Source organism: Bos taurus, chromosome 10, assembly GCF_002263795.3.
Source record: "Bos taurus isolate L1 Dominette 01449 registration number 42190680 breed Hereford chromosome 10, ARS-UCD2.0, whole genome shotgun sequence".
Taxonomy (NCBI): Eukaryota; Metazoa; Chordata; class Mammalia; order Artiodactyla; family Bovidae; genus Bos; species Bos taurus.
Genome location: NC_037337.1, coordinates 73291186 through 73301823, shown reverse-complemented (window position 1 = coordinate 73301823; position 10638 = coordinate 73291186). Strand labels below are relative to the sequence as shown.

At 41.7% G+C, this 10638-nt stretch overlaps 1 long non-coding RNA gene across 1 annotated transcript; it reads left to right on the top strand.

Annotated features, from left to right (window-relative positions):
* Nucleotides 1-688: 688 nt before the first annotated feature.
* LOC132346393 (uncharacterized) lies at nt 689-9930 on the top strand. Its single transcript, XR_009496226.1, has 2 exons — nt 689-1634; nt 9637-9930. It is a non-coding gene; the product is annotated as an uncharacterized lncRNA (long non-coding RNA).
* The last annotated feature ends 708 nt before the right edge of the window (nt 9931-10638 follow it).

Genomic DNA, 10638 nt, shown 5'->3' with positions numbered 1-10638 from the left:
ACTGAGCCACCAGTGAAGCCCAAGAATACTGGAATGGGTAGCCTATCCCTTCTCCAGTGGATCTTCCCAACCCAGGAATCTAACTGAAATCTCCTGCATTGCAGGCGGATTCTTTACAAGCTGAGCTACCAGGGAAGTCCAAAGGCCTCTAGATTACTCTTAAAAAAAAAAAATAAATAAAGGCCTCTAGATTACTCATCTAAACCACTGTTAGTTATATATACTGTTACTTTCAACAAAATGACTCTTAGCTGATACATGAGTCTAACAACTTCTATTCTTTTAAAATTCAATACAAGACCAAGGAATCTCTCCTGGGGAATATTCCTGATCCTAATTGTGGTGTTATTCCTTTGGCTCCTAAAATAACTTACGCATAATTCTATCACAGGACTTATTACACATGATATAACATTTGCTGGCCAGTTTTTCCTACAAGACTGAGCTGTTAGAAGACAAGTTCATATCTTATCTTTTATTCCCAGTGACTAGCACATTGCCTGACACATGGTAGGCCTTCAAGACCTGAAAACATTATTAGGTTTTGAGTCATAAAATGCAGTTTGAATCTTTACTGGACAAAAGTCATAGCTTCAAAACATAAACTATAAAAAGTCTCATAATTATTGTAGTGTATCATTGAAGCTGGGAAAACAAATTTTTGTGTATAAATTTGGGCAGAGAAAAGTGCCACAAGTAGAAGAAAAGCTCACAGGTAGATCACAGAACAAGGTTTGAAATTAAAACTCTTAAACAAAAATCACTGGTGCACTGGGACGACCCAGAGGGATGGTATGGGGAGGGAGGAGGGAGGAGGGTTCAGGATGGGGAACACATGTATAATTTTTTTTTAATTAAAATTGAATAAAAAAATAATAATAATTAAAAAAAAGAAAAAAGAAAAAAAAATTAAGATAAAAAAAGAGAAAAAAAAAAAACAACAAAAATCAAGAGAATGTGTTGATAGCAGAAATTTACTTAGAAGAAATGCTAAAGGAAGTTATTTAGGCAGAAGGAATGTAATCACAGATGGAAACATGGTGATACAGGAAGGAATGCGGAGAAGTGGAAAAGGTAAACATGTGGGTAAAACATAATGAATATTGACTGTTTAAAACAAGAATAATGTTTTGTGGGATTAAAAGTATGTAGAATTAAAACATATGACAACAATAACAATAGCCCAAACAGGAAAATTGGCTTAAATGTTATAAAGTTGTTTCATTGTCCAAGAAGTATTAGCAGTATTAATTTATAGTATAGTCTAATAAGTCAGTGAGGTGTATTTGCCATGTCTGTGGTAACCACAAAAAGAATAATTAAAGAATGTATAACTGGGCTTCCCTGGTGATCTGTGGTTGAGACTCTGCCTTGCAATGCAGGTGACATTGGTTCGAGCCCTGGGAAGATCCTACATGCCACAAGGCAGTTCAGCCCACGCGCCGCCACAGCTGCTGAACCCATGCTCTGAGCTCGTGAGCCACAACTGCTGAGCCTGAGTGCCGCAACCACTGAAGCCTGCAACCAGAGAGGCTACTGCAATGAGAAGCCCTTGTACCTTAACTAGAGAGTAGCTCCTGCTCGTCACAACTGGAGGAGGCCCAAGTACAGCAAAAGATCCAGCACAGCCAAAGGTAAACAAAAAAAAAAAAAATTTTTTTAAAAAGAATGTATGATCAAGAAGCTAATAGTGGAAATGGAATAATTTTTAAAATACTGCATCAACGTAAAAAGGATAGAAGAATGGAGAAAAAGGAATTTTAAAAAAGATGGGACAAATAGTAAACAAAGAAGACGGTAGATTTAAAATCAAATAGGCAGCCATGGTAGGACTCCTGTTCATCACACAGGAAAAACCAGCCTTATCTTGGAACATGTGTGTGGAGGGCAGCAAAGAGAAGATGCCTTGTGCCTTAGGATAAAGATGGAGAGAGAGATTATCAGACAAACTAACTGATTATACCTCCTGAGAATGAGTTTTTCTGAAAGTCTCCTATACCTTCACAATAAACTCTCTTTCTGAGCTAATTTCAGACAGTTCTGTTCCAACCTTCTGTTGCAAACAAATGACCCTTGACTGAGACAGCGGTCATGGTTAATAGGAGCTGAGAAATAGGGTCTCATTAGACTGGCCTCTGGGGAGACAAGAACCAGTGTCTTGGTCATGAAGCTTCTATCACAAGAATGCTTTCATATTCCAGGTTTCTATAGTGATGATTCTTTCTCTTAATATTTTGGAACACCAGACAATCACTCTCTATATTATTAACCTTAATAGAAAAGTGGTCTTGCTTATATATAATCAAATACTGAATTTGTAAAGTAAAAATGTTTCATGCAAAGCAAACAAAAGAAGAATAAAAGCCTCTTGGTTGATTTTTCTACCATGACCATCTGGTTTTATAATTAATGTCTTGCCAGTGTACTAAAATATTTTCTATGTAAATCTTTTACATTCTCACTGCATTTTCAATTAAAGTCTCTGAATTAAAATTTTGTACCATGAGTCAGCAGTTAAAGCAAACATGTTTTTTCCATTTATCTTCCTTTGGGAAAACCCAGTCCCCAATGCAGAATGCCTACCATCCTTCAGTTCTTTTCATCAATCCAGATGTCCATAATTACTTCTGGAGGTTACTACAGTGGTTTGCCCTGCCATCTGACACCATCTTTCCCATGATTGCTGGTGTGGCTTCCCTTGCCTTTCACTGTTTCCTGTAAATACTCTTTCTCAGTGAAGAGTATAACTGTGGTCTGCAGATCATAAGACCTGAAGACACCTCACGCTCATGGGTGGCTTCATATATGAACTGCCCTTTCAGATCCATGCTGGGGCAAAGAGAGTCTGTTTAGGTCCCATTTTAGAAGCTGCAGTCCTCCTCACTGAGCTGTCTTACAGAAAGCTAACATCCTAAGGAGGAGGGAAGATGAAGTTCCAAAGGTCATGTACACAAAATCATGAGGTCCACACGGGGATTACTTATGATAATGTCTTCCAATGTGTGGCCTCAAACCTACCATGGCCCTCATCAACATTTGGTTGACTTTTGACAAATGGCCAGCTAACTGCTGTAGATGCAGGTTAGGAAGGATGCTGAGCATAGTGGCATCTGGTTGTCTAACTATCTGGGCCAGCTTTTCTTGAAGGAGCCCTTTTGAAAGCTGCTCACGTTGGCCATCTGGTCACTCTGGACATTCCTTTCTGCCCGCCCCTTTCCACATGCACCCTATAACCATCTTAGTGATAACAGTGTCATGTAGACCTTCATCATAACTGTTACTAAATGCTAGATGGATAGGACCATTTGCCCCTTGTTAAAACTCTACTAAAAGTCATACTTTAGTCTCAGAGCTTTACAGACATTATCTTTAATCCTCACAACAACTTTGCAGATTGGACATCTCTAACCCTGTTTAACATTGGAGGAGGAAATAGCAACCCACTCCAGTGTTCTTGCCTGGAGAATCCCAGGAACGGGGGAGCCTGGTGGGCTGCCATCTATGGGGTCGCACAGAGTCAGACATGACTAAAGCGAAACAACAGCAGCAGCAGCAACCCTGTTTAACAGATGAGGAGACTGGCTCAGAGCAGTTAGGTTAACTTGCTTCAAACCACATGGCTAGTTATTTTTTCTTATTGACATGGCTTTTATACATGGGAAAATTAATTCGGTTTGTATGTATTTGCTCAGGATTTGAATAGAGAAGGAAAAATCCTGAAATGCCAACAGTAAATAGAAATCACTTCTTCTAAAGTAAATTCAAATAATATGGGATTGTATCATCCACTGCTTAAAATCTTCCTATTTCACACATCAGAATAATATCTAACTATTGGATTTGCCTATTTGGGACTCTGAGCTAATGTGCTATCATTTCAGGTACACATATGAAAAGAGTTTTAGGAAAAGTTTCTTATTCTCCACATACTCTAAACATGGATCCCCCTGCCAGTGATCCTAGGATAAGTTGAGCATAAATGAATCTAAACATGTGGATTAAATTTTTCTGGAATACATATGAGCATGTAAACTATGAGGTGGGGGAGAATGAGGGAAAAAGTTTATTCAATCAAAATTACTCAGGAAAAAAATGTAATTTATATAATCTGCAGTAGTTCAATAAACTCCCAAAGCCATCAAAACCAATAGCCTCTAAACAACCCAGGCCAGGCACATCAGAAGGAGACAGTGCTTGGAAAAAAATTCAGGCTGAATTCTGTAGTATATTTTGTTTCTAGAATTTTCTCTATGGAAACCAAAAATTTCTTTTAAGAAAATAAGGCCCATTGGTAGGCCCTGAGGAAAAAAAAATGAGTAAGCCAGCAAAAGCTCATTCTCTTAACAGACCTAGTCAAGTATGTGTTTAATACACAAGAAATTATCATAATTACAAAAATTAACCCGTTCTCTCTTCCTGCTTTCATTGAAGCTACATGGGGAATTTTTTTCACCTTCTTCATACCTAAGGGAAGTCAGATTGTTCTACCCTTTTGTGAGTCCTTCAGTAATTTTCCTAGGATAGGATTGTATCCACCCAAGCTCTGACCACAGACCACAGACTCAGGCTTCCTACTGATGATCTTTTCTGTTGTTTTGCTTTTAGAGATTGGTTAATTTGTGACCGTCTCTCCTTGCTTTGAAAGCTATTGCAATTGTTTCTATGGTCCCTTGGCTTCAGCTGATTGTTTATAAGTAATTTTTTCCACCTAAATTATAAGATCATTTATTCAATCAATGGATGAATAAATAATTAATAATAGTGCTATGGAAACGCACAAGGTGATGTAAGTAGAGGGTAACTGAGGGTGGGGTATAAGTGCTACTTTAGATCAGGTAGTGGGATGGCATCTCTGAGGAGGTGACATTTGAGTTGAAAGACTGAATCATCCAGGAAAACAGAGCTCCAGGCCCAGGGAAGAGTGAGTGCACAGCCTTGAGGGAACAGAGCGTTTAAAGCCATCAGAGAATGCAAAGGTCAGAAGGGTGGTCATGTAGCTAGAAAATAGAGGGAGAGTGGTGGTGAACAAGCTGGGGGATGATGGTGTAGCACAGGTCTTTGTCCAGAAAATGCAGTTTAGATCTCATTCTAAGTATAACAGGAAACCATTGAAGCATTTCCAGGAAAGGAGCGATATGCTTTGGGATTTCTGAGATGTTTGTTTTGTATTATTTTGGATTTCTGTTTTTTTAAATTATTTTTAATGGAGTATAATGGATTTACAATACTGTGTTAGTTTCAGGTGTACAGCAAAGTGAATCCGTTATACATATATCCACTCTCTTTTCGATTCGTTTCCCATATAGGCCGTTACAGAGTTGAGTTCCCTGTGCTATACTATAGGTCCTTCTTATCTGTTTTATATCTGGGACTTTCCAGGTGGCTCTAGTGGTAAAGAATCCGCCTCCCAATGCAGGTGACGCAAGAGACTCGGGTATACAGTAGTATGTATATGTCAATCCCAATCTCCCGATTTATCCCTCCCTCCTCTCCCCTCACCCCACCCCACCGGTAACCATAAGTTTTAAAAGACCATTTCGGCTACTGGAGAATGGACTGAAGTGGTTCAAGAGTGAAGGCACACCGATTATGCAGAGGCTGAAACAGATGTTCGGTTGGGAAAGAAACTCCTGGTCTCCCTTTCCAGGAAATGATACTAGTATTTAAGTTGACCTTGAAGATCTGCTTGCTCTAAGATCCCAGAGGCTGGAAACTGTTAACTGAAGTTTTCTTATGCGGTAGAGAGTTGGGTGGGGGATTATCAAAGTAATTTTATTCAGGAGAGCAGCACTTGTTATTAGACCTGTCCCTCCTTAATGTATTCTATGCAGTGAGTACATGATTACAGTTAATATATCTTATCAGTCCAACAATCTCATATCTTGGACATTATTAACTCCATTTTTCTCATAAAGAAGCGAAGGCTTGGAAAGTTTAAATGATATCCAAGGTCACAAAGTTAGCAATCATTGAGGATGAGACTTGAACAAATCCCTGCTTTCTCCATGGAAAGGGAGAGAGAGAAAATCAAATAACAAACTCTCAGCCAAAAAGGAAGGAAAGAAAGGAGGAAGGGAAGAGGAGGGAGGGAAGGAGGAAGGGAGGTAGGAAAGGGCCCTTACAGTAGGAAATAAAGTCCTCCTTCCTGAGAGGCAACATTTCCAGTCCAGAACCTCCTCTATGAAGGAAGTGTCTGACGCAGGCTGAGTGGGAGAGCAAAGGCTCTTTACCTGGGACAACTCAGGGAAGGAGAATATCTTGTAGGGGACCACAGTGCCTTCCTCCCTTTGACTGCCTTTTCCATAAATTTAACCAGGAACAACAAAAAAATAAAAATGAATTAAGGGCTTTACTGTTACTGTTTTTTAAAGAAACACTGACCTAGTGAGAAATCTCTGCAAGGTCCAGGCCAGAGACAGGCTAGCTGGGGACACCCACTGGGATTCCCAAACACACATGGCCTCCCCTTCCCAAGGGCCCTCGGGTATTTCATCAGCTTGCAGGGATGGGGGAAGACTGCGAGTTGCTGCCTCTCATTTGATTTGGCTCAGAATAAGCAGACCGTCTTTGAATCATCCTCCCCTCGGCTACTGCTGTTTTGCTTTGTGTACTGTTGTGTTTTTTTTTCCTGTTCAAAATACACTAATGTCTGGGGGTGGGTTGCCCCGGGGATCCCCTGGAGGATCCCAGATACAGAACGGAGGCTGGAACTTGGATGCCCCTGAACTGGGGGCCAGTGAGCAGGCCAGGGCTGCCCCGCCAAAGCCAAGGCCAGTGGCCCTACCTTCTTCCCATCCCCACCCTGGATGGCAGAGAAAGCTGAGCCCAGCACTCCTTCCCCAGCTGGCAAAGGCAGAGGTGAAACCAGCTCTTGATCTTTAGACAGGTCTACTCTGTGTACAATGCAGTGGGGAACAGAATATATGATGTGCTAAGTCACTTGAGTTGTGTCTGACTCTTTGCAACCCCATGGAGTGTAGCCCGCCAGGCTTCTCTGTCCATGGGATTCTCCAGGCAAGAATACTGGAGTGAGGTTGCCATGCCCTTCTCCAAGAATATATGATAGACGCTATTTATTTCAATATAGATCACATATACAGCCGACCCTTAGAAACAAGGGTTTGAACTGAGAAGACAGAGGTTTGCCTCTCCATGGACTTTTTTCCAGTAAATACCTACTATAGTACTGTAAGATTCATGGTGGGTTGAATTGGTAGATGTGGAACCATGGACATGGAGGGTAAAGTTATAGGCAGATTTTCCACTGCATAGAGATGGTCAGGGCCCCTAACCCCTACTTTCAAGGATCAGCTGTATAATATATAGCATGCTTTATCTCACTTAAGCCTCCCGGAAACTTAACCTGAAGCTCAAAAGGGTTAAGTAACCTGCTTAAGCTCACATAGCTAGTAAGTGGAATGCTGACGTTCAAACTCAGATCTTGACTCCAAAAGCCTTGCTCTTAATTTGGATTTGTGCACTGATCCAGCAAATTTATCAGGCACTTACTATGTGCCAGGAAAGGACGAAAACCATGGGAGGTGCCAAGACCCTGAAAAGAGAGTGTTCCCCTGCCACCACACACACATTTCATGTGGAATTTGATTGTTGTTTTTTTTTTAGATTTCAACATTTATAAGTCTGCTGAAATTAAGATAAGCGTATTTGACTTTTAATTTCAGTTTTTCTGATTGAAAAGTTCTGATTAAGTTCAGTGAGGCTGAACTTTCCTCGCTTGTGTGTGCATGCACTCAGGCACATGGCTTGGGTAAGACAGGCCCAGATGTGACCGTGAAGACAGCAGCAGCCGTCTTCTCTTCCAGAAGCTGGGACCCCAAACAGAGGCCAACAGTCCACTAGTAAGACACAGCATTCCAAAGCGAAGCCTGAGGCCTCACTTCAGGTTGCCCCCCACCCCCAACCCCTAGCCCCCAGATCTGCCCTCCTAATAACATGCACACCACACCACCCCACCCCCACCCAGCACTGTCAGACCCCAGAGAAAATTGGGAGGCCAGAGAGCAGGGCTGGCCGAGCAGAGCTCCCTGGGTCATTAGGCTCCCCGGGGTCATTAGGCCTGAGTTGCCCACAGGTGCTACACAGGTGGTCTCAACCCCAAGCGATGACCTCGGAAAAGCCATGGGACCACTCAGCTGCAACCAATCCTCCAAACTGCCTGCCTTCTTGAAGTAGTCCAGATTTCACTTATTAAACATATTAGTCCGAAGTTAACAATTTGTGGTAGTTTCACTATATGGCTGGAAGAATGTAAGGAAAAAGCATTTGTTCTGATGGAAAGGCTTAACCCTGATGGACTCAGTAGCCTTCGTATCCTGCCTTTGAAATAACTGGAAATGGAGGGACTGTTCACAGAAGTGGAGAGTCAGAGAGTAAATCTAACTGGAGTCAAAGAAACACAAACAAAACCCATCCCCTGCTTGGCCCCAACCTGCCATGTGACTCTGAGGACATAGTTTACTGCAGTGACAGCATTTTAAACAGCTGCCCAGAGGAGTTTTAAATAGACTTGATGTAATTCAATGATTTATAGAGCATGGGTTACCAAAATATTAAAGTTCTGAAATGCCCCCAAACCAAGACTGTGGCCTCAGCATTCCCCACTCTGAACCAAATAATTCTCTGCTTTGGAGTATGGTCTGAGTAGCTCTTTCAGAAAACTGTGGCTGCTTTGAATGAGGGGCCAGAAAAAGATAAACAGTCTCTGATGAATAGATACTTATATTTATTTACACTCAACTCATCCCAGGATCACTGGCAGGGAGATACATGTTCCAAGTATGTGAAGAATAAGAAACTTTTCCAAAACATTTCTGTGTGAGTGTGTGTGTGTGTGTATGTGTGCCTGAAATCCTGGCACACTAGCTCACAGTCCTAAATAGTCAACTCTAGTAGTTAGGGTATTTTTTCCTCCATATGAAAAAATACTCTGCCTGTCTTCAACAGCTCAGTCCACAGAAGGGACCAATCTCCAGGAAACAAGCCAGGCAATTTATTCTTTAACTGCACATCAAATCTAAATATTCAAGCAAATTGCAGGGGAATAGTCAAAGAAATAAATCTGGTTAATGAAATGCCCCCAGACCTCTGTATTATAAAATAAGCCACAATTCTGTAAACATTTTATGGCCTTAATCAATATCGCCCTTAAATGCAATGGTCTAAAAATGCACACAAGTTTAGAATTGGAGATCTTTTCCAATCTTCCATTACATTTTTTATTACCTTGGAGCAACCCCACTTTTCCTAATCCTTGTACCTCTCTCGGCCTCAGAGAGAATACCCTGAACCAAGGGCAGGTCTCAGATACTTCTGACAGTTTTGTTTATGTCAAAAATAATGAAAGATGACAGGCTATCGCATTTAGACTTGTAACATGATCATTTGCTTTAGGACTCCCTGCTAAGATTAATTTGGAGACAGGGAAGAAGGAGGAGAATGAGAAGGAGGAAGAAGTCAGGGGAGGGAGGAGGACGCTCCCCAAAAAAGCAAGGGATAGGGATGGGCCACCTGGTAGGGGCTTTTTTTCTCAGCTCAAGGGGCAGGAGAAAATTGACCAAATCTCTGTATGTGGGTTTTTACTTAATGTCTCTTATGTTCTCAATGCTTATTTTGTAGGAGAGCATTACACTGAGAAACAATAGCAACCATCAGTGATAATGCCTCGGGTGTGGAAGGAACTGGTGAGCGAGACCATTGTCTCCGGGGTGCTCATCACCACCACTATCACCAAGCCTACCATCGTCACTGCCATCACCACACCACTACCTCTATCATCATTACCACCCTTCCACTCTCACCACCACCCCGCCAGTAAGGAAGCATAATTTCTTTTGGGTAAACTTGTATACCCCTCAAACAGTTACTTGCCCTCTTCCTTTCAATCCAAACTAATTAAACTACAGACTTCAACTTTTCTGTTTTGCAAGGATCCCTTCTCATCCTCAAGTGAAAGCCCTGACCTACCAAATGGGAAAAATGAACCTCAAGGAGATAACTTCTTTTGTGAAATATGCCTCAGACGTGGGGTTGATAGTTGAAAGAAGCCAAAATAACGCAGTAAGCAAGGACCTTCTCTCTCAGATGGATGTGGGGAACAAGATTTTCTGCTAACACACCTGGATACAGAGACAAAACACTTAAAACTTTAAGCCTCGCATAGAAATTAGCATGCAAAGACTTCTTTTGAAAGAGATACAAAGGCAACGGATCAAGAATCCAAGAAAGGAGGTTTCATATCAAAGGCTGATGCCCAGCAACTGGCTTCCTGAGATACTGGGTTGAAAGGTGTTTTGTTTGTTTGTTTTTTAGGTTCAACAAGAGAAAGGAATTCAAGCATCACATACATGTAGCGCTTAGCTGTTAACTGTATGCCCTGGCGGTGGAAGGAGGGGAGGGCAGCCAGAAGAAAATGGAGACCTTCCACTAGTACTTATTTACTACCTCCATTCCTCACCACACCCCCTCCCAGACAGCCCGTGAGTCTGATAATTCCACATTTACATGTGATCACATCCTAATGCACCACCTTCACAGGCTTGGTACCAGGAAATCCACTGGTTCACATTCCTAAACCATACAAAGCCGGAAGTGACCTGAATAGAGGTCTTCAACACCACC